We start from the raw sequence: 22,246 nt of genomic DNA, 5'->3' as shown, positions 1-22,246 counted from the left end.
CTAAAGTCATTAATATATATTTCTTCCCTTTTCATGAGATAAGTGTGATATCAAGCGACAAGGTAAATAAATCAACAATCACAACTTATTAACAAATATGGTGATATGATGACATAAAAACATGCATACCAAGCCAGCGAATTTACCTCCACAACCATGGCCGAAGGCCTATCAAGCTTTCCCCGCCAATATCTATCATTACATATGATTCTCTAATCGGAGTCAAACAAGGGTAAGCCATAAACCTACCTAGGTGGTCGAACAGGTGCTACGAACCTCAAGTTAACACCTTTCCGTTCCCGGAAGCCTCATAACTATCAAGGTCTATCAAATAAGTACTCCATGTTAGAAAGCGAATCTAAGGATACCCATATTGTTATACTTCTAATTTGAACTCGAAAATCGACCTTAAAGAGTGACCTCGCGCCCACAAGGGAAAAACTAGAATTTTATTGAAATATTATTTCACCCAAAGCCTTAAACTCTAAATCCAAAAGAACCAATTTAAAAGCCATCACAATTCAAGAAAAAGCCCTTTCTTAGGATTTAGGGCTAAAACACCCAATTTTCACAAACTCAACATAATCACAAGGTTAAATAAAAGATTAGACTAGTAGGAAATACAAAGAGCTTAAAAACTTACCCCCAAGATGAATTGAAGCCTAAACACTGGAAATTGGCTCCACAAGTGCTCTCAACTCAAAATATGAAATTATGAGGTCTAGGTTCGTTTTTTAAAATAAAAAGGGTTTCTGATCTCTGTCGCTTCTGCAGAACTTTCCTCACAGGTACCGGCTCGCACATACGGAGAAAATGCTGCAGATGTAGTCTCCACTGAAATACCCATAAGCGCAGGTGCGGGGAACAGTCCGCAAATGCGGCTCTCGCCAAACCAACCATTACTTTCACCTGTGGACCAAACCCCATAGAGGCTGGCTTGCAAGTGTCATCACTAAGTTTGGTCCAACACTCGAAACTCATTTTGGACCCCACGACACAAACCAAAAACACTAACTCATCAAAAATCACAGCAGCAACTCACTCACGCACTTAGATTTTCCAAAAGAGATTGTCTTGAACCAGTGTTGACCCAAGTCAACTCCAACCAACCAAAACCAACCCCTCTAACCAACAACTCAAATCCTGTACAAACGCCTCAAGACCGGACCCCAATGCACAACTAAGTCAAGATTCACTGTCCAGGCCTAACAGAACTATCGAAATTCGACTTTGGATGCAATTTCTCAAAAGTCAGCTATTGGTCAACTCTCTTTCACTTATACAACTTAGAAAACTCTAGAATAATCAAAACTAACCAAGACTCGCCTGACAGCCTTGAGAACCGCACCGCCCATCCCTGCAAGTTATAAACACAGAAAAGAGACTATGGAAAGGGTATTTTGGGGAAAAGAGTAAAATTCCTAGAACGACCAAATGACACTATTAAAAAAACAGCGAATAACAATGGATTTTTAGCGACAGACCACATTTCGTCGCTAACTAACGACGGATTAGTTACAAACTTATAGTTTCGTTGCTAAATAAAAAAAAATTCTACTATCTAATTGTCACGACCCGACTAGGGGGCCGCGACAAGCACCCGGTGCTAGCCCTCCCGGGCACCCCTTAGCCTACCCTTATGAATACATTTAGGTGAGCCACATAATTAGACATACACTTCCTTTCATCCATTCATCTAGTCCCATTTGGACGACAACATCTTTATATCATCATAGGCATTTATGCCACATCATTGTATATGGACCGACAAGGCCAACAAAATGGCATACAAAAATATAGGCCGACAAGGTCGAACACATCTAACCACATACACATGTCTACGAGCCTCTAAGAAGGTTATAACATATCACATGAGCGGGACAGGACCCCGCTATGCCCATAATTATATACACAAAAGAATAAATACCCAAAAGTTATGGCTCCGAAGGAAATAGAGCTCTTCTATGAAATCTCTGAATAAGCAGCTATGGATCAGGCCTGTCTCCCTATGTACTTGCAGGCATGACGCTGCGTCCACAAACAAAAGGACGTCAGTACGAAGAATGTACTGAGTATGTAAAGCATGATCAACATCGATATAGAAGCATAATGAATAACATGTGAAGTTGCATAGGAGAGGAGCCAATAATATCATCATTATGGCACTTACTTACTTTCCATAGAGACATTCCATTTCTATTATGTATCCGCATACATATACCTATATCCGTACTTGGTTATCCTCATGATCATTTACATCTCATGTTCATAACATATTCGTACTTCTAATGATGTCATAGACATACCATACACATACACACATATATATAGGCATACATAGCATACCCGACGATAGAGGTTCGGTGTTTCATACATACTTGGCCAACCAAGGCTCAAGGTTATATCTACCTGGCCCTACCAAGGCTTCAGGGTTATCCGTACGATCTGCAGATGTGTGCGCGCGTTACGTAATCATATAACATACATATATATAAACATATACTCTACCCGGCACCATAGACTCAGGGTTTCATTATAGCCCTTCATAGGCACACATACATCTAATAGCCCGTAGGAACCTTTAGCATCATTATTATTATCATCATCATTACTATCATCATCATTATCGTTACGTCTATATTATAGGCTTACTCGTTATATGAGGAGCGTAGTACAAACGCAGTACATATCGAGGATCGTGAGCTTATGAGCTCGGAAGATCATTCATTTGGAGACAACATACTCGTATAGAGGATTTAGAAATTTGGCCAAAGAACCATGCCTTATGAAAGAAGGGTTAGCCTTACATACCTTTCCGTCGGGATATTCTACACTTTCACGTTCCCTTCCAACGTTAGCGTTTCTACCTTCATTAATATCATAACAATGGCCATTAGTCATTCACATTATCCACATTCCTTAATTTACTCCTAGTTCACCCATCTTCATGGTTATAACCTTCGACATCGTCCACTCATATACAATGTCTATTCCATGATCTTAACGTTGTTTATAACACATTTATATCACAACTCAACAACAATCATAATTCAATTCAAACTATTTCTCAAAATGTCACTTTTCATCATTCATGACCCATTTTACCTTATTTTCTACAATCCATGTATTTCAACTCTTCAATACCTTAAACATCATATAAATATCATGAATCTTACCTTAGATGTTGTAGGAACAAGCTTTAGTTGATAATACTCCACTTTGAGCAAAACCCTAGTTTTCCTCCATTTGGATTTCTTGGCCTTGGATGATCTTTGATGGTTTCCTTACTCTTGATTAACTTGTTTTTATGTTGTTGATCACTAAATATCTTGAACTCTTGTGAAATAAATGTAGAGAGATGTTTTAAAGAGAAGGGGTGTGATGTTGAAGTGAAATAAAATAAGCCTCGGTCCCCTTATTTAACAACTTGAAAATCTGTGTTTAAGTGTACAGTGGTCGTAAACCATGTTTACGACCCATCCTCCAGCTTACGGACCGTCCTTCATGGGCGTATTTAACCATATCAGAACCAGAAACTCAGACTGCAACCATGGTGATTTACGACCATGGTTTACGGGCCGTAAATCACTTTACGGTCAGTATTCCAGGTCGTATTTTACCATTTTCTCGACAGGCAGAAAGTTGAAGTCTTGCATGCCAATTTACGACCTACTAGTTTACAGACCGTATACCATTTTACGGTCCGTATTTGCACTTTACGACCACTGGGCAGATTGCAAATCTGCAACTTTTCATATTTCTTAGGCTTTTCATTCCAATCATCCACATACATTTGCATGCATTGCTCACCTCATACCTTGCCCTATCTTAGCCAACTTTCTCGTCTTACCTCGGATACCTTTGAAATCTCACCTAAGGTCATCCAACGTCGTCTCCTACTCATGGGACATCATGCACTCGCACGCCTCACTAGTTCATTTACTTGCGTTCCAACGGGAAAATTTCCGAGGTGTAACATTCTTCCCCCCTTAAGAACATTCGTCCTCGAATGTTAAAGTCTTCGGGGATTCTATAAAAATTTCACCAGAGTTTCCCCTATAATATGGCATTACCATCCTGCCACAACAACCCATAATATTTATGCCACACAGGGCTACAACACAATAGCATACAAAGTTTGGCCACACATGACCCAAAAGCATAAAAGGAAAGCATACATACCTTAGGATCTTGACGTCTCATCTTGGACTTCTTCCAAGGGCTGAAATAAATGTGGGTATTTGGACCGCATACTTTCTTCCGCTTCCCATATCATTTCCTCTCGTTTCCTATCTCTCCATAGAACCTTAACTAAGGCCACCTCTTTGTTTCTCAGCCTCCGTACTTGCCTGTCTAATATGGCAATGGGCACTTCTTCATAAGTCAATCTCTCTGTTACTTGCACATCATTTACTTGGACGATCCTAGTAGGATCTCCAACACATTTTCGAAGCATCGAGACGTGAAATACTGGATGGACTGACTCCAATTCTGGAGGTAGGTCTAACTCATAGGCCACTTTGCCTATTTTGCGCAGAATCTCATACGGCCCAATATACCGGGGACTAAGCTTCCCCTTTTTGCCAAATCTCATTACGCCCTTCATTGGCGACACTTTCAAGAATACCCAATCTTTCACTATGAACTCTAAGTCCCTTCGACGATTATCCGCATAGGACTTTTGACGACTTTGAGCCGCTAGCAACCGATCTTGTATGAGCTTAACTTTCTCTATAGCTCATTCATACAAGACAATATATCATTTAAATTGTCACTTATAATATCGCACGTAAGCCGGTCAGGCTAGCGTAGTGTAGGGGAATGTCAAACACAAACCACATAAACATCACTGAACAAATACGACCCACGACCCACATACATGTCTGCAGGCCTCTAACAATAACAACAACATGATATGGCGAGACAAGGCCCCGCCGTACCCCGAAATAGTCATATGTATATATATGTACAACAAAAGGATCTGTACCAAAAGTGTGGGCTCCGAAACAAGGGAGCACTTCAAGACATCAGAGTGGATGTCCTATGCTGACGGGTCACCGCAACGAGCGTCTGTACCTGCGGGCATGAAATGCAGCCCCCGAAGAAAGGGGGTCAGTACGGAATATGTACTGAGCATGTAAGGCATGAAATGCAATTGAAAAGATCATAACTGAAATAGAGATTCCAGGAGACAAGTATGATAATAAAGAAACCGTTGTACCTGTGCAGTACGAAACAGAATCAAGCATACCAATACCACATACCATACTCGGCCCATTATGGGACTCGGTGAATAAAATCATGTCATCACGTCATCATGAATATATGTATACGTATACCGTACCCGGCCCTCTAGTGAGGGACTCGGTGAATAAAGTCATGTCATCACGTCATCATGAATATATGTATACGTATACCGTACCCGGCCCTCTAGTGAGGGACTCGGTGAATAAAGTCATGTCATCACGTCATCATGAATATATGTATACGTATACCGTACCTGGCCCTCTAGTGAGGGACTCGGTGAATAAAGTCATGTCATCATGTCAGCATGCTATCATATCATCATGCATATACATATATACATACCGTACCCGGCCCTCTAGTGAGGGACTCGGTGAATAAAATCATCATATGCCCTCCTGGCCGTCATAACACATCGTCATCTCATCATGTCATCATATACATATACCGTACCCAGCCCTCTAATGAGGGACTCGGTGAACAATGCGGTGGAGTGCGCACGATAACATACCCGACCCGAGACTCGGTGAAAGATGTATTGAGGCATGCACGAGCAGAGTAGTGAGAAACCATATGCATATAAATAAATTTTCTTTCAAGACTCGAAAGATAAGTACACAAACCGACACTTGAGGATCGTAAACACGTTTCAAGTCAATCCGGTTTAGTATGAGAAAGTTATGGACACTTTTACCACAGAACCTCTACGAACGTTTCCAAAGCAATCCAAGACTGTATACAAAAGTTAGAGACATTAATACTTACAGAACCCTTTTAGGGACATGAACTCTTTATACTTTACTCGTTATTCAACCATACAATAAGCTCAACTATATCGAGCATACTCATGTCAAGAAGTGAATAAGAATCATAGACAAACTCGGAAACATATCAAATAGAGCTTCGGAGATCATAGATACGTATCAAAACCATATGAAGTAGCTTATGGAAATCAAGAATATTAGCCATCCTAGTGGCTCTAAGAATAGGAGTTTCTTTGAAATCACACATATACTTGGTCTGTTCGTTTCACAAGGATCATGCCAATAGAAAGAAAGGGTAAGCCTTACATACCTTGCCCGCTTCCTACGCTAATCCAACTTAAGTCTTGGCTTTCGTAAGATCTACAACAATATTAGTCGATACCAAACATTAGCTATGGATGCTTAAGAGTTCAATTCTAAACTAACACCTCATCTACAAAAATTTCGGCAGCATTTCCCCTGTAATTACAACCAACCCCGAGAATTCAACTCGGCCAAATCATCAACAACAATCCCAACAATCATGTAAACAACATCAATAATCAATTCAAAATGCATTCTAATGTTAGTAACTCTTTTCTACATAATTCGACAACATCCCATTTATATTCAAATCGACCATATATAGTCAAGCTAACACCAATGATCTCACATTCAAGTGTTAATCCAAAATAATTCTAACATGATTCAAGAACACTTCAAACAATTCACACAATATTCAAAACAATCTAACCAATATGCCACTCCACCCAAAACCTCCAAAATGCAACAATAACAATAACCACGCATTTCCTTCTTTCAAATTCATGAACTACACCCATAATTCACATGCTAACAACATTATTTTCCATAAATACAAGAGACTACATTCAATCCACATTGGCTTCTAAAACAGCCCACAACAATTTCAACCTCAACTTGAATCATTAAACTCTCATTTTCATCATAGAATCCATTACAACAACAACCAAAGTACTAAGTAAAAATTGGTTCATCACTCCTACACAACACAACACATACACGGCCAACACCAACACATAGGGTTTCATGGTTTTCATCCATTTCCACACACTACAACATGTACAAAACATTCATAACATATGAAAAAGAGGATTAAACCTTACCTTTCTTCACTACACTCCTCAACTTGGCTAGGGTGGTAATAGTGCACAAATAAGTAGTTTGCTTGCTCCAACAACTACTCCACGTTAAAGAGGACCTTCCAATTGGTTGAATTGCTAGAAGAAAATATTTTTTTGATCAAGACTTGAGGGCTTCAATTTTTGCTTGCTATGGCCGAATGGCCTTCTCTTTGTTTCTTCAAGTTTGTTGAATTTTCTCAAGTGTGGAAAATGATAAATCTGCTCTATTAGTCATCTTTTATCCATTTATATTAAGCTCCCATGTGGGCCTTGGCCCACATCACTTGGACGGCCACATGGCCTCTTATTTTCAAGACCATTCTTTTTTTTTGTATTTTGAAATTCATGAAAATTATTTTCCTAATTCCAAATTTGCCCTTAGCCTTCCTCAATATTACCATGAACCACCTTGTGAATTTCCCTTTTTACCCCTAGCCTTTCTTAATATTTCCACATCAATAATTTTCACAAACAACTTGTGTGTTAAACAAGATCAAAAATATAGCCTTGCCCTTAACTTCTCGCAATTATCTTGAAATATCCGAATGTACAAAATACGGGATATAACATAAGTGAAAACCCTTATGTCATTCTTTATCATCCCTTCTTCAAATCCCATGACAAGCTTAAGCTCCATTAATGATGGGTGCAAGATTAGAACCCAAGAATTGATGAAACCTTCAATGGTTGAAGGGTTAGGGAGATAACAATGGGAAAGCATTCACAAGAATTTCTGGATAAGATTCTAACCTAGTATTCATTATTTATTTGTCGATTATCATCCTCTACTAGTCATCCTACACACTAATTGTGAAAAACTAATGGGTTAAGAACCGTAGGGCTAAAAATAGAAAAGATGAATTTGGATTTCTTGTGATGAATAGAATTCTATGAAATTAAGATTAAAGGTTAAATACATTATGGGTAACATAATTGTGCACTAAATTTCCCATTTTACCCTCATGAACCCGGATTCACATTGTAGGGGTATTTGGGTATTTTTCTAATATAGAAATATGGGTATCATTGGACTATTTTGACTATATTGTATTTGAATATTCAATAAAATTACAGTTTTGCCCTTGTGGCTCGGGTTTGGCTATTTTGGGTCTATTTTTGGATTTTGGGTAAAACTATGGCAATATGGGTACCCTTAGATTCGTATTCTAATGTAGAATTCATATTTTATAGGCGTTAATCATTTTGAGTTTCTCCAAAGAGGAAGGAAAGGCTAACGTTTGGCGATTCGAGACTGTTACTTGTCATTCCAGGTAGGTTACGGCTTACTGTAGTTAGACTTTAATTAGCGAAACGTATGTATTGTGTAGAATGGATGGGAGAAAGCATGATTAGGTCTTCGGACATGGTGTTTTTGTTGGATATTAGCTAGGTTGGTATGGCTTGTAATTTTGTGGGCTCGTCGCCATTAGTTTATGTACTAAAATATGAGGTGTAGTTGTATTCATATTGTGGCGATTCGGGATGGATTTCTATTAGGTTGATTGTTATTGATGGTGGCTCATTACCCTATCATTGTGATTAGGCTTATTACCTAAATTGTCGTGTTGTACTCAATTCTCTCTTATTGTGAATCATCTGAGAAAGGAAGGATACTGAGTTTAGACCTGAGTTGTGATTTATATATATATGAGAGTATGTAGATGAACACTTGAGGTATGATTTACTGTTGATGATAACATATAGAAGAGTGGAGCTTCTTGGTGGTACAAGACTTAGTTGTGAGGCGTAATTGCTATATGAGGAAGTAAAGAGGGACATAGACTCTTATGTTGGTTGAGACGGTTTGTATGATTTATTTCATGGTTGAGTTAATCCAAGTCTTGATATGATTTGTGGCTTTGTGACTTGTACCTTCACTGTTGCTTGATTGGTTTGCATTGATTTACCATGTTTACACTCATTTATGCATTCATACACTCATGCATGATGGAAATGGTTTGGAAGACTTGTGGCATGATGCCTTGTGTTTGACATTGATATTGCTAATTGTTCATAGTCCATACATACTAATGAGCTAGAATACGTTGAGACATACATTGTCATGTGAAATTAGTGAAAAAGTTAATATAATCTTCTTGTTGAACTTGTGATACTATTTGATACATGGTACTTGATGAATTAATCATTGAGTGTGATGTGACAGTGTTACTATACATATGAAAAGGCACATTTGACCGGGGGTGAGGATGTGGCCTAGTTGTGTCTTGGTCTGAGGTTCGTTCCGGAAACGAGTGGTACATGATGTGAATCCGCGTCTGAGGTTCGTTCCGGAGCTGGGTTTTACACTCGGGTCCGAGAAGTAAGTCCGGAATGGTGGTACATGGACACCATAGGTCCCCTTTAGGTCATGACTACTGAGCAATGACATCACTTAGCATGTGTGTACAGTTCAGGTGATTGGCCAGTGCATGGCATTACATTTTATTGCACATCATCATATTTTGCATTGCACATCATTACATCTTATTCTGCATTATTATATGTTCATTTGTTTCTGATTTTGGTATGGATGTTGAATGCCTATTGTGATAGAATGATGACCATTGACTAAGTTAAATTGTGGATTAGTGACTCTACCTAGGGAAGGAACTTGGCCTTGTGATCATCAGGTGAGATTATTGAAACTTGATAGACTTGTGGTTTAGAAGATTCATCTTAGGCTGTGACTCCGTTATGAGATATTCTGTGACTTGGATTTAAGTGTTAAGTGCCTATCTGTTTATCTTGTTGATTTTATATTTATATGCGTGAACTAATCTTAGTCGGCCTATGATGCTTACTGGTATATAGTGTTTGAACTGATACTACCTTGCTGCACCCTTTTTGTGTGCAGATTGTGTTCCAGAGATTTCATCAAGACTACATCTCCAGCTTGAAGCTAGTTAGCTTGATTGGATCCGAGGGTGAGCTTCTATCCATGCTATGCCACCTGAAGAACTCTCTTTCCAGATGTCTATTTTCATTCCAGACATTATTTGTTATTATATTTGAGATGTACTTTATTCTTTAGACATTATTGGTTAGAGTCCTTGTATGATGACTTTCAAATCTTGGGGGTGTAATAGTTAGACTTCCGCACTTATATTATCTATTAATTATGACTTGTTTTATTTATTCATTCATTCACATATCTATTGACTATAAATAAATGATTAAAGAAGTTGAAAATTGGCTAATGATTAATGGATTAACGGGTAAGGGTTTGCCTAATAGTGATAATAAGGTAGGTGCGTGCACGATTAGTAATTAGGATCGTGATAAGTGGTCTGTTGATCGTGATGGCGGCACCGCTGTAGCGGTCTGCAGATCGCTGCGGCGATGCCCGTAGTTTCTGCAACTAACAGGTTCAGCAACGGGAGGGGTTTCGTTCGGTTCTTCAAACTGCTCTCTACTAGATTGGTACCAAATCGTAAACATGTGAATATAACAACTTCCTAAATCCTTTGCAGGTAATTTGGCACATAACCCAGAAGGAATTCAACAAGTCCAAGATGGGGAGGAGTTTCCCACGTACGAGAGACTTTCAACTCCCGAGAGTAAATAGTTATACTTCCAGCAGCTGCCATGTCCTTACTATTATGACCAACGTCGACAAACGGGCTTCGGATTTTCTTTCCCAATTACAGCGAATCAAGTGGAACCATTTGGTTAAGGATCTCGGGTTTTGCAACGAAACCTTTGTGAGGAAATTTTATGTTATGCTGCTTATGGTGGATTGGGATTCTCCTAACCCAGAGATTGTTATTCGGGGTACCAGGGTGAGAGTGGGGCCAAAAGCCATTAATAGGGTGTACAAACTTGACAACCATCCAGAGGCGCCCTTGCAGCCAAGGCGGCGGACCAGGATTTGAGGTGATTGGCTTCAGTGCTGGTTCATGAGAGTAAGAGTATGCCATTTAGGCTGATGGTAAGGTTGCGATTTCTAGTGATTGTTTCACTGTGGAGGCAAAGAGGTGGTTAAATATTATTTCTGGTAGGGTTCGGCCATCGAAGAATGTCCGGGATTTGACCTTTTCTCTTGCCTAGGTTGTTTCTTTTGTCCTTATGGACATTCCAGTTAATGTAGGTGCTCAGGTGGTTGGCGATTGGAAGGACTTCATGAGAGATAGGGGTGCAAGCCTAATGTTTCCATCCTTGATCACCTCACTCTACAAGAGGTTTAAGGTGTTAAGAGAGAATGCGATGGACGAGTGAGTTCCTAGTGATAATTTATTTCACCCACCTCTGGTGAAGGGTTGGGGTACTACTATTGTTAGTAGGGAGGGTAGAAAAAAGAGGAATGTTAGTGATACTCGAGAGGGACGCAGTGGGACTGGGGCTAATGATGAGGCCGGTGATGAGGGTGGTCAGGAAACTTGGGCTGGGGTTTCTCACCTTCAGTGGCCATTTGGGCGCATGGACGCGCGCTTTGATGAGATGGTGGGTATGTTTCATAAGTTGCCTATGTTCTCTGAGGGTTCTAACTCATCAGGGGATGCTGCAGCCTTTGTCACCAGGGATGAGATGAAGGGTTATTTCAACACCCAGAAGACCATAGGAGAGTCGCTTGCATCCATGTAGACAGTCTATTCTACCTTGGCCACCGACCACAGGAAATTCGGGAGGAGTTCGATGCTGAGGTTACCGACAATAGATCCCGAGATAGGGTGTTCATCTAGAACTGGAGAGGAACTAAGGTAATATGGGACACCATGCGTCCCGGTGTGCCGATTCCCATGGGAGATGAGGACGACTCTGACTGGTATTCCTTCCTAGAGATGTCCTGAGAGGTTGGTGGTACAGCTAGGCAGGTGGAGGTAGTTAGCAACTCTGACGATGATGATGCCATCAGAAAAATGGATGATTAGAGACACTTTACCCCCTCCCCCCTTTCCTTTGATGATGATATTGTTGCCCATGTTGGGCTTTGCTGTTTAGGAATTTCCTTTGTTTCGTTTGGTTTATGTTGCTCCTTTTGTTTGGTTGATGTGTTTTGGTTTTTGGTTAGCCTTGTTTGGGTTTAATATTCAGATAATTTGTTTGAATGTGGGACTATTTAATTTCCTTGTCTTGGTAGTGGTAATGATGTTTGTGTAATGATTGAGTGATGCTTGCCCTTGTAGGGCTAGTTTTTATACAACTGTTAGTTGGTCAAGCTATTGTTTTTATCTTATCTGTCGAAATGCTAAAACAAGGGAAAAGGGCTAAAAAACAGGGGAAGGTTCAGGTCTCTGAATCTAGCAGAACCGCTCTAGCGGTCTCTCAGACTGCTATTGCGGTCCCGCTTTGGCGGCAGGGGAGTCGTAGGAGCGGTCCAAGTAGGAAATAGGTTTACCACTTCAGCAGTTTCCCATCCACTGTAGCGGCATCGCCACAGCGGTGGACTGACCACTAGGGCGCTGTTCCTGGCAGTGGCATCACGCCATGCTCGAATTTCTTTCGCATCTGAAGTCTAACTTGTCTCTTCCAACGCAGCTAGATCTGATCCCAAAATATGACTTACTTTTCGCACGTAGATGCCAATTAGAGTTGTGTAGATGCAAATTGGGCCCGCCGAGATACCAATTAGACCGAAGTAGCACGATTTGAAGGAAAGAAGGAAAATTTTCCTAGATGCCCTTTAGCCACCCGTGGACGGGTACAGACGTCTACGTACCATTCCATGAGACTCTACTAGACATTTCTCTTGTACTCGTGAGACCGGTAACCTAGGCTCTGATACAACTTGTCACAACCCAATTTGGGGGCGTGCGTGCACCTACCTTTCCCACCTCGATAGGTGTACCTTTTATTCAATTAACACATCAATTGATCAGGACGAATCATTCAACCAAGAGGTACTTAAAAATAACAGCGGAACATCATAATAATTCCAATAAACTCAAGTAGTTAAGAGATTACAATAATAAATGATTACAGACTTGATCCAACTTCCCATGACCCGGTCTAGACTAGTACAAGAGCGACTAATGACTTCAGATTTCTACTACATTCTAAGACCCAACCTTCATCCCGGATTGAAGTGGGAGGGGGCCTTCCAGATAGGCACTGCACATCTCTGCTTCATATCAAAATCAAATGCCTTAAACAATCTACGCCCAAAAAGGGTATAGCAAGTGCAATATCAGTACAATCCATGCGTACTAAGTAAGTATCATAGGTCGACAATGGTTAGTAACACATATTGGTGAAAGAATTCACAAACAACCATGATAATCACTTAATCAAGTCATATATTTATCCACCGCACATCATAACATCAAAACCCTCAGGCCACAGCTACTCTCTGATTACTACAAGTCAAATAACAGCGATGCAACTTCCTAGTACATGAATCATTAGGTCTGTCTTCTTAGTCCAGGAGTCAACTCCTCGTTATAACAACCTTTATTCTATGTCACCTTAGAAACCAATCAAATAACTGAATTTACGGAGGGTTTTCCGAGACGATCCAACAGGTACAACTCAACAAGTATAAATCAAATGTAACAGAACCAGATACAGGTCATCGCCTAAGTAAAGCATCCTATCCCCAAACATGCCAAGTCTGAATACATCAAGTCTGAAATCTAACATCACAAGTACAACCCCCAAGCATCTCAATCAATCATAATGTAATGCAATGTAATGGTTTATGGATGCATTGCAATTCCATGAAAATGCGGTGTACATATGTACTCCGGATGAAAATATCGACATCTCGGTAGCACAACCCAGTGTGACTCGTGAAGGCTAAGTGCCACCCATCCTGGATCTTTTCCCAACAGACAGACGGTACCCCAAATCTTTGCCCACGGGGGGTTCTCACCGGCACCACCCTGGGGGACCCACGGAGTCTATGCACTATTAATGATTCTGGAAATAACATAGGATATCAGCCATGAAAACCACGATTTCGAGATGAACATCGGACTTCAGACTCTCTCGTCACTCAAGTAAAAGAGTTTTATCAAATATCAATTTCACTCAATTAATGATTCCTGGATGAACATCGGACATCGGACTCTCACGTCACTCAAGTAAAACTGAGCTCTGCTCATTAAGTGTTTCATCAATTATCATCAATATCTCAACAGTGTATCATGAAAATACGAGTGTGTGCAATGCATGAATCACATCAATAATCATGTTCAATATCACAAGTACCAACTGTGGGTATGCCGATAATATATCCAAATCACAAATACCAACAGTGGGTATGCCAACAATGTAATTGCATCAGAAGTACCGTCGTGGGTACGCCAACAATATCATGATCAAGATGATAAAACAGGATCCAATATCCATCAACAACTAGTGGCATCAAGCTAACACAATAGGATAATCAATCGCAACATAACAGGGCAGTTAGCCCCAAATACACTACAAGTTAATCAAGTAAATACACGTTGTTACTAATCTCCCTAACTCAGCCTAGTAGCTTTAAACAAATACTTTCACCTCCTATTCATAAGTATTTCTCACCACTTAGTCTAGAAACTCAGTCACAATCTTTGTTACTTTTATCCTTCCATTTATCAACTAGGTTCGCTATTAATGGTATAACACAATTAATTACATATTACAAAGTTTCCTATGGCGAGACATAGATAAATGAGGTACCATCCATTACTCCCAAGTCACATAAAAATTCACCAATATTTCAAGGAACCACACCAAACGTCCTAAGGAGTCTACAGACCACAAGCCCGAACACACAAACCACATAGCAATACCAACCTAAAGTTCCATCCCAAATCTCCAATTCCTATACATGCATTCTCCGTTCCTTCTATTACACGAATATATGAAACTAACCAGAGTCTACTGAAAGGAAAGCCATAACCTACCTCATGGCCAAGCGGGTGCCTCGAACATCCATTTATTATTTCAATTGATCACCACATCGCAATCCACTCGAAGTAGTTTGGAGACCACCATGATGCCCAAGATTAATAAATTTCATTTGAACCCTTCATACGAGATTTTGATTAATAGGAAGGTTTGGGGATCTTAACCCACTTCTAGCTTACATCTATAACAATGCTAACTGATTTACCCATTTTCAAGCTTATATTGGGAAGAACCCATTTCCAAAATCCATGGAAGAATTATTTTTTAAGAAAAGGGAGTGTAGGGATCTAGCTTATTAACCTATTTTAGAGGAAGAGCATGGAAGATTTTCTAATGGAAGTCATATGAAAGATAATGCTAACCAAACATTTCTCCACCCTAGATGCTTGTAATATCCATTAGATGATTCTCTAGATAATGACCTTTGGGAGTAATTTTCTAGGTGGGAGGAGAATTTGAAGGTGTTCGAAGGATTGTTGAAGCTAACAAAACTTGTTTTTTTGCTTTTCTACCGAACTGGGCGGCTGGAATTTAGGTTTATCAAATATGGGACCATTCCCGAAATTATTTCTTAAATAGGGGATTTAACTTCACGTCACTGTTAGGGCGGTCAAGTCACCACCGCAGCGGTACCGTTCCTGCGCCCAATGTACTGCTGGGGCGGTCCCTGAGTAATCCTGCTATACCTCTTTTCGATTGACCAACAGCTATTGCGCCACCACTGGGGCGGCCTTGAAAGCGCTGCAGCGGTACAACTAGGCTCAAATGGCCTGGATCCAATTATTTACACGCAACTCATGCGATTTCCCGATCAAATTAACGGTTCCCAAAATACAATAGGGTTCAAGTATGTCTCAAGGTGCCAGCGTAACGAATATTTTGGAATTTATAGTAATGATGAAACAGGTCGTAACAAAAAGATAGTGCAATTATGGTGGTTTACTCTTATTTTATCGGTTTATTTGACTTAGAAGTGATCGGGAAAGAAACCAAGTGAAAACAAGGCAAAAAGAAGTCAAATTGAAGAACATGTCAAAAGTGGCTAGAAATGCAAAAACGGCCACAACTTAAATGCAGAAAATTAGGGACTGTTTTTGTCAAATATTAATTTGAGAAGATTGGGAATTCATAAAATCAAGACTTGGGGAAATAATCATCATCTTTGGCCATTCACATAAGTTTGGGAGATAAGGTTCTTATAGCACACTTTGGGTTGAAGATTTGAAGATTTCATTGAGCACTTTCTTGAACCCTTACTTCTTTCCTTTAACTTCTTGCTTTGTATTGAACGTCTAAGTGTGAAATATTTATTTCTTCACTCGAATATTTTTTATGGAATATTCATGATTAAAGTTTGGATTAAAACTCTTGTTTTGCTTATGTATTGAATGATTTTTATTTCTAATGAATGGGTCTTTGTTTATTTAATTAATCTTGGTCTTTAATGTTTCCTAAGGGATTAGCTAACCCTAGGAATCACCCATTTACTTCGATTTGAGCTCGAAAGAGGAAAATTGAGGTTGGGAAAGATTAATTAACAAGGATTTGGGGCTTTAAACTCAATCTAATAACTTGAGCTAGGAATAGGAAAGTTAGCTTGAGATTCAATTGATTTCACTTAATATCACACTCCAAGGCTTGGCGAAGGTTAGAGTGAAATTTATTGATTTGGTTGAAAGACTTTCAATAATATTTTAGAAATCATTATCTATTAATGTGAACTTGCTCTTAGTTGTAAAAAAATTATGAAATACGTTGGATCGTTACTTGAGTGTAAATTTCCTTATATCCATGTTTGTGGCCATTGATCGTTTTACTTGCTTTCTAGGTTAGTTTTGTCTTTGTTAGTTTTTAAATCAAAAACCAAATATTGAAAAAGTGTTTGACTTAGCTTAGTTGGTGATAAATCCTTAACCTTCTTAATCGCCTTTATATTGTTCCCTTTGGATTCGACCCCGACTTATAGTTGGGTAAATTATATTGTGACGGCCATGTACACTTTCTCTTTAAGGAATAGATTTGGACATTATCAATTTTGGTGCTGTTGTCGAGAAACAATTTGGTTTATTTATGCTAGTTTGGGAAATAAGCTAACTTGCTTTGGTCCAAACTTGTGAATATTTGTGTAATTATTTTATTTTACTTTTGTGTGTTTAAATGGCATCATTCCATGAAATTGATCAGAGGTAGTTGTTCATACTTTGCTGACCCATGTCCTTGTTGTGGAGGACCCCACTCTTGGAAAATTGTTTAACGTCTCCCGGGGGAGCATTATTCACACAATCTCGAACCCTTGAGTGGAGCATATGTGATAGATGTGGAGATCAAAATGGTCATTTGGCTAACTATGCTTATGTGTCCTTCCCTCCCCCGAACCCCACTATGACGATTCTACTTTGTGTTGTGACATTGATAGGGAAATGGAAGTGCAAGAAGTTGCGATTGGTCAAAATGGAGAGTTTATGTTACACCTCATTTTTTGCTTACTTTAAAGTTTCATTTTAAGTCTTTGTTGTAAGTTCGTATTGGAGATCAATTGGGAAGTTGTGTATGAGAACTATGGGTATATCTCGGAGTTATATAAGTCCTTAAACATGTTTGGAAGAGAGTACGAAGGTTGAATATCAAACGGAACGGAAAGAATACGTTTTGCCGGAAATTGGACTAAGGCCTTTTCACAGACCGTGAAAATGGTGTTTGGCCACCGTGAATTGGTGGTAGTGGGTGGAAGCCAATGGAATGATTTCATGGCCACTTTTACGGCCAATGAAATAATTCACAGTCCATGAAAGTAAGCCGTGGAATTGAGGCAGTGGAAATATTCCCTTTTGTTAAAAATTAAAGGGCCAGGACTTGGGCTCATTTTTCACCAAAATCAGATCCCTAGTACCTCTCCAAGCTCTGTCAGCCATCCCAAATCATCCATAAACATCCCAAGCTATTTTAAGAGAAGATCAAGTTTTAAAACCCTAAGCTAGTTCATGGAAGATTATTGTACTTGCTTCTATTTGATGTTGTGTTGAATTTGGTCTTGAAGCAAGCGGTGTGATTTGAAGTTCTTTGAGTATAAGGTATGTTCTCCATCTTATTTCTTATGTTGAATTGATTTGGAGGTCTAGTAAATCTTAAAAGTGAAGAGTATCATGGTAGAGAAGTCACAAGGTATTAGGTTGAAGTATTGGTTATGGATTGAATTTGAAAGGAAGTTTTGGATTGATTTTAGCTTAGTTTGCATAGAATCTCTTGACTATGGTATTGTTGGTGTTATTATTGATGTTTTAGGAGTTGTGTTTGAATTTGATAGAGGTAGATGATATAGGAGAAATGCCGCCCAAATTTTGTAACCTCACCTATTAGTTTATCTTGACCTTATGAGTGTTTCAACGACTTAACCTTAGTGTGAATTGTCTTGAAAGTAGATTTGCTAGCTAGGGAGGATAGTTGTAGAGTGGTTACGTGGATGAAGAGGTATGTTAATATTGTCCCTTTCCTTCTTTTTGGCATGATTGTTATGAACAAAATGTACACGTAACGTTGATCCATAGTGGTTCTACTCTTAGAGTTAGGGATGATCCATTTGATTCATGTTCCATATTGTTATCTTAAGAAAGTCTTTCTTTAGATCCAGTATGTTGTCTAAAGTATATATGTATGGGGTATGGGGAAGGTGATAGCGTTATATACATACTACCACCTGATCAGCTGGTCATATGATGATGATGATGATGCCCACGGAGGCCGATACGATATGATGGGATACCCACAGAGGCTTGACAGGCATTATATATATATATATATATATATGACCTCATGCATTCATGCACAGTGTTTATGTATATCATTGAATCACCGAGGCAGTCCATACGTACAGGTTGCATTCATTTACCTCATGTTTTTCTTATATCTCTCCTATATTATTCTCGTGCCTTGCATACTTAGTACTTTGTCCGTGCTGATGTCTTTTTATTTGTGAACACTGCGTTCATGCCCGCAGGTAGATAGGGAGATAGTTCAGACCCTAAGGTTGTGTCCCTTACATCTTATGATATCTATTAGTTAGCATTATGGCCCACACTCAGATTTGACTATGAGATGCATGTATGTTCTGTGGTGCTCCGTAGGTTAGTTTCGAGTACCCGTCATGGCCCTCTGGTTGGGTCGTGATAGTTTAAGTTCATGATGGAATGCCTACTTGAAGGAGGAAATGAGAAGCAAAAATCCTTAAAGGAGTACTTAGAAACTAGTCTCCAAAATGGCTTGATGAATGAACACAAAAATCCTCCATGGGCATTTGAACAATATTAAGATGAACTCGCAAATGCTCAATATGAGAAGATAATGCTTATGTTGGAGACCAATCATGAAAATGAGGAATCAAGAATTGAACACCCTCCAACCGAATCCATGCTTATTGGAAATGCCAAAGAAGAAAGGGAATTAAAGTCAATCGGTGTCATGGAAAATGTTGAAATTCACTCTAGTTCATTTAGGGGTGAGGATGTCAAAGATGGAGCAAATTTAAAAATGGAGCGTCTTAGATTGCATTCAAATCATTTTTCGACATTGTGCTTAGTGGATGATATGAAAATTGAACTAACCGAGCCTATGGAGAATTTTGGAGGTGAAGAACAAGATGTTTTTATTTTGAAGTTTGCTATGCCAAGAAGAAAAAATGACATCCCTCACTTAAAGGCCAAAAAGTGCAAGATGAGGTTGATGTAATGACCGGTTCCGTCGTCACGGTGAATTTCGAAATATTCGTGACACCGGCTCCTGAAGCATGCTCGAGCCCTCCCTTGCAACTTGGGAACAGTTAACTTGATCGGGAAATCATATGAGTTACGCTTGAAGAATTAGATCGGCGCCCTCGGGCATAGTTTTGGTCGTTTTAGCGCCATTCAGGCTGCCCCAGCGGTGCCACAGCAGCGGCTTGGCACCCACATCAGCGGCGTAGTAGAGAATCCTTTTTGACTTCCCCAGCGGTCCCTTTAAAGTAGAAGCAGTACCGCTAAAGCGGTGGAGAGACTGCGCCAATGGTCACGAATAGTGATTCCACCTATTTAAGTGACATTTCAAGATTTGGCTTCATTTTTCAAAACACTAAAGGGTCCAGCCGCCTTGATAGCGATTTTGGAGCCAAAAATGATAATTCCTTGGGGAAGGTTATCCCTCTAAATTCTTCCATTCATTCTTCTTGACATTGATTCTCATTAAAGGTTCTTGTCTAGAATCACAAATGGGTATCTTAAATATCTTAAGTTTCAAAAAGATGAACCCTTGTTCTTCTTAATATAAAAGTCCTTGGAGTATTTTCCTTTGTTCATTATCCTAACTTGGTTCCCAACCTAATCCTTCATTTACCCCCATTAAAGTACATATGGGTCTCTACTATGGATCATGAAAATAGGTTCTTGAAAATAAGCCAAAAATGGCAACTTGACATAGCTAAGACTTGAAATTATTGTCATGATGTCATAAAAGAGGTTGATTAATCATCTAGTATTGTGAAAGTGCTCTTGGGTCTCATAGGTGTCTCCAATCTTCTTGTGTGGTTGCTCTATAGTGGCCAAATTGAAGAATCAACGGATGTTCGTGGCACCCACTCGGCCATGAGGTAGGTTATGGCTTCCTTTAGGTAGACTCCGGTTAGTTTCTCGTATTGTTTATAGAAGAAACAAAGAATGCATGCTAGGAACTTGGAGATTTGGGATTGAATTCTAGGATGGTATTTGTGTGTGACTTGTTTGTTCGGCCTAGTGGCCTGTAGACTCCTTAGGTGTTGCTATGGCTTATTTCTCGATTATCGGTGGATTTATGTGACTTGGGAGTAGCGGATGAATTTTATTTGTGTTTAATGATGAAACTTCTCGTAATACATGACTACTTCTACTGAACTTACATGCTTAATGAAAGGATAAATTGTGTTGTGGTTGTGAATGAGTCCCAAATCAGTAGTGGTGAATAACCAAGGCGTGAGTGAGAAACCTATGCTAAGACAATAGGTTGGGCTAGGAATGTGGTAATAATGTATATAAATTGGAAGACTTGTTGGTGATTGGACTAGCTACCCCGTTAGGTGTGTTGATTGTTCCATTATGATGGATTGACGCCATAAGTAGTGGTGGATATCAGAATCTGTGTCACTGTCTTGATTGAGGTATGATTGATATACCGCTGTCGGTATTTGCATTATGATGCATTGTTGACGTACCCGTTGTCGGTACTAGTGATATCGAATATATTGTTGCCATACTGTTGTTGGTATTATGATATGGTACATTGTTGGCGTACCCATTTGTTGGTACTTGTGGTATTGATCCTGATTGTTGATGATTGGCATATGCATTGCATGCATTCTCTTATATTCAAGATGCATGGTCGATAACCGTTGATGATCCGGTATCGTTGATTGACTAAACTGATATTTGATAAACTCCTTATTTGAGTGATTGCAAAAAGGCCGATGTCCAAAGATCCATTCCGGAATCGTCAATTATATGAAACTGATGTTTTACTTGAGTGATTGTGAGAAGGCCGATGTCCGAGGTTCAATTTCGGAATCATTGAAATATGCATTGCTTACATTCCTTTATATTCATGAAGTATGGCCGATAACCGGTGTTGATCTGGTATCGTTGATTGAGCGAAACTGATTTGATATATTCTTTTACTTAAGTGATTGTGAGATGGCTGATGACCAATGATCTATTCCGGCATCGTTGTTGCATGGACGATTCTGATGTTATCCCGAAATCGTTGTTAGTGCATGGACTCCGCAGGTCCCCTAGGGTGGTACCGGTGAGACTCCCCCTGTGAGAAATTAGTCAGGGTCCCGTCTATCTGTTGGGTAAAGATCCGGGATAGATGCCACTTAGACTTCGCGAGTCACGCTGGGTTGTGCTACCGAGACGTCGATATTTCCGTCCGGAGTACATGTGTACACCTCATTTGCATGGCACTACACTTCATTCATCCTTCCATTGCATTGCATTATGATTTATTGGAGATTTCTTGGTGATTGATTGATTGATGATTAGATTGGATTTGGTGTATTCAAATTTGGCAAGTTACGAATGAGAGGCTTAGTTGTAAAGGTGTGTATGGGACCCGATTATATGTGTTCTATGTTGTTAATCTGTGCCAATTGGACTACTGTAGAATTCCATGTGGATTGTTCAAAGTGAGGTAGGATGATGACATACGACGGTAAGTATACCCTGAGTACAATGATCAACCAGGAATTTAGCTATTGGAATCTGGTTG

The sequence above is a fragment of the Lycium barbarum genome, chromosome 12 (genome assembly GCF_019175385.1).
Source record: "Lycium barbarum isolate Lr01 chromosome 12, ASM1917538v2, whole genome shotgun sequence".
Taxonomy (NCBI): domain Eukaryota; kingdom Viridiplantae; phylum Streptophyta; class Magnoliopsida; order Solanales; family Solanaceae; genus Lycium; species Lycium barbarum.
Note: the sequence above shows the minus strand (reverse complement) of the source record.